Source organism: Pollicipes pollicipes, unplaced genomic scaffold, assembly GCF_011947565.3.
Source record: "Pollicipes pollicipes isolate AB1234 unplaced genomic scaffold, Ppol_2.1 Scaffold_4881;HRSCAF=5763_pilon_pilon_pilon, whole genome shotgun sequence".
Lineage (NCBI taxonomy): Eukaryota > Metazoa > Arthropoda > Thecostraca > Pollicipedomorpha > Pollicipedidae > Pollicipes > Pollicipes pollicipes.
Genome location: NW_023596576.1, coordinates 49,178,011 through 49,181,309, shown reverse-complemented (window position 1 = coordinate 49,181,309; position 3,299 = coordinate 49,178,011).

Sequence of the window (3,299 nt, the reverse complement as noted above, 5' to 3'; positions counted from 1 at the left end):
AAATAAGCGCGCATGCTAGATCAGTCCTAAGTCCCCGCATCCGCATTCTTTGTGCTTGGGTTTGTTTTTTTGTGAGAATGTGGAAACGTGATGAATCTGTTGAGAACATTGTGATTGGTCCTGGTCATTCAAGGAAACAGACATAATTCCTTGCAAGATTTCGATGCTGGAATATTGTTCTTCATCTGTACACCAAGCCAAAAAGTGATTCTAGAACACTATTGATCAATACTAATGGTTCTTTTCCTCATGTTCTTGGTATTGCAAGTGGCACATCTACTAAATTGTTTACATTTTGCAGCACACCGCCGTCGCAAGACGAAGCTTGGAGACGCGCAACCACGCAAGGTAGTCACGGCCAAGTGCAATGGCGGGATGAAGACCGCGCACGCCCGCCACAGCGTTCCCTGAAGTGTCTACGCACATAGGATGGTGCATAGATAAACATGACTGGGACATGTTGGCGCACGAAAACTGTCAACTTTGCGGAATCTTGAAGCTAGCTTTTGGTATCGCGATGAAAAATAACTTAAAGCTTCACTCAGCACTACGTCAGGCATGTCCAATGCAAAATGTTCAGGACATCCCGAAAGATAACGAAATGCAGTGTTACAGGATCTTGTAGACTTGCCCTATATAAATTGTATAGCGATCGTATAGGACTGGCCAGTAGCAATATTATAGGATTGTACGTAATCTTGAAGCGATGTTCCATTGAATTTCTTTAGAATTTCCAATTACCCTACAGGATTTATGCACGATTCCTACAGGACCATTTAATAACATCCCATAGAATTTGTATGAGACTCTTATGGGGCTCAAAGAAACCCTGTAAGATTGTCCCATAGTATTCCTTTACGGTTCCTATGAAAATTCGAAGGGATCTTAGAAGACTGACCCATAGGCCTCTACAAGATCCTACAATTATCCTTAAATTCCTATAGGTTACCTTTAAAAACCCTATAGAACTCTTTTGAAACGCCTATACGATTCAGGTAAAATTACTGTAGGACTAAACGGAAACCTAACCTGGATAAAAACCTACATGATTTCTATGGGATTCTTATCTGAATAGTTTAAGATCTACATAGCACTGTCATTTAGGAGTCTTATAGGGTTGTCGTATCTAATTTCTATAAAGAGAACCTTTACGACTTGTACTTGACATTTGTATAGGGATGCCTTAAAGGACCCTATTGCATTTTTTTACTAGTGTACTTGACACCAACTGAGGTCTTTTGATCTGGAGCATGGGATACCTTATTCATAAAGGTGTTCCCATAATCCAGAAAACAACCTGTTGTTAAAAAGACATAGAATAAGGGCTCGAGCAAAATTAGGCTGTAAAAGCCTCCTGGTCCCGATAATTATTACCCTCTAGCTCAAATGTGGGGCCTTATTGATGTAAATGTTGGCTATCTGCGTGAGCTATAAAGCCTTTGATTGCAGACAACGGGCCTCCCAAAATTTTGAAGAGTAAAAACCATGCTTATTCCTCCCTCCTTATCCGCAGAGGGAAAGGGAACCCCTTCCTGCTGCGCTGCCTCTGCTAGGGTTCGCTACAATACAAGCCACCAGGCGGATGACAGTTAAATGCTAGTATATTATTTCCTCACCAGAGTACCCCTGGTGGCAATGTAGCGCACCTCTACTTCATGAATTATCTGGCTCGCGCTGGAGTCGTTTTTGTGCGTTTAAGTATTGATGGATAAGTTTGCATTTACGGACATCAACAAAGTGAATTATTTGGCTTCCACGTCAATAGTAGGCGGAAACGTTACCGAAAAGGAAACGGACAACGCAAGTGATGACGAGACACTACACGACAGCATTTGTCCATTTCCTTGACGGAGATCGGGTCAAGCCAGCGCTAAAGATCGCGTTGCTCGCAACCACTGGCACTCACACGTTACTGGAAAGCAGGTTTCATTTGGTAGATGCGCAAAGCACGAACGACCAGCGCCCAAACTAAGTCCGGACACGCAGCAACTGCAGCAGCTCGACGGTTTGGAGCTGGACTGGCACATCGAAGCGGCGTACTCCACGCTCCCGCCTGCTCAAGTTCACCTCGCTGGTAATCCACAAACTCGGGGTTATCCTGGAAAGTTGCAGGTCCGTTCAACGTGCTCCATTACTGTCGACGGGTGGGCCTTGTATGGACAGATCTACTGCAAGTTTCTATGCCACGCATTTGGTGGCATAGATCAATCGATCAAGTGGTCTTGTGATTAGGACATGTGGCGGGCGGAAGTGGTGGGATATTTTTATAGCAGCTATCATCTGCCCCGTCTTCCTTTCATTCACCGCTTCATCTCGTACCTCGCTACGTGCTGTGCTGCCGGGAGCAAGCAGCAGCAGTCAGCCCCGAGCCGGCGGTGACAACACGGCCGCAGTCCCGACCGAGCGCCTGGGCACGTCCTGAGGTTGAGGCCCTCTGCCGCCCCCCCCCCTCCCCCGCCTTCTGAAATAGTCAGTTGTGGCCGATAGACGTCTAAGCTAACGGAATAAGAAAGCTGATATCGCGGCACAGCCATCCGGGAGTTTAAAGCCCGCGGCATACGATAGCGGTTCCTGAGTTCACAATGGTGTTGTTAATAATTGCATTAAACATGGAGAAGTGGCGGGGAAGGGGAGTTCTGATCACCTTCACTGAGGCTGGGTGATTGCCGAGCGCTAAGTGTGCGTCAATAGGTAAGTAGCCTGCTCTTCATCGCTGTGACCTGGGATATCGCCTTGTCGCCCGTCGCCTTGGATTCCATTCTCCAGCAGACGGCACCTCCTTCGTCAGCACCTGTTCGGACTATCTATAGAAATCGATAGAAACGATCGCTGTGTCAAGCGCACTACTCTAGGAAAGGTCGCTGTCTGTTTTTAGTACAATGGCAGCGCGGCAGCACCAGCCTGCCGGTGCAGCCCACAGCCGGCGCTCATGCACAGACAGGGGCTGGTACCAGGTTTGTATGGCCTTCGACGTTCGCACTGAGTAATGGCTTGTTGGGTGGATACTGACCCAGGCGCCAAGGCCATCGCTGGGACGACAACTGGCTGCAGGATCCCACCGGTAGCGCGACCCCATCTCGTCACAGGGGACGACAGTTGGCTGCAGGATTCCACCGGTAGTGCGACTCCATCTCGTCACGAGGGACGACAGTTGGCTGCGGGATTCCACCGGTAGCGCGACTCCATCTCGTCACAGGGGACGACAATGAGCCGCGGGATCCCACCAGCAGCACGACTCTATCTCGTCACAGCAGCCTTCATAGCAGCACAACTACCGCAACAATAACAGAGCCTAGCGT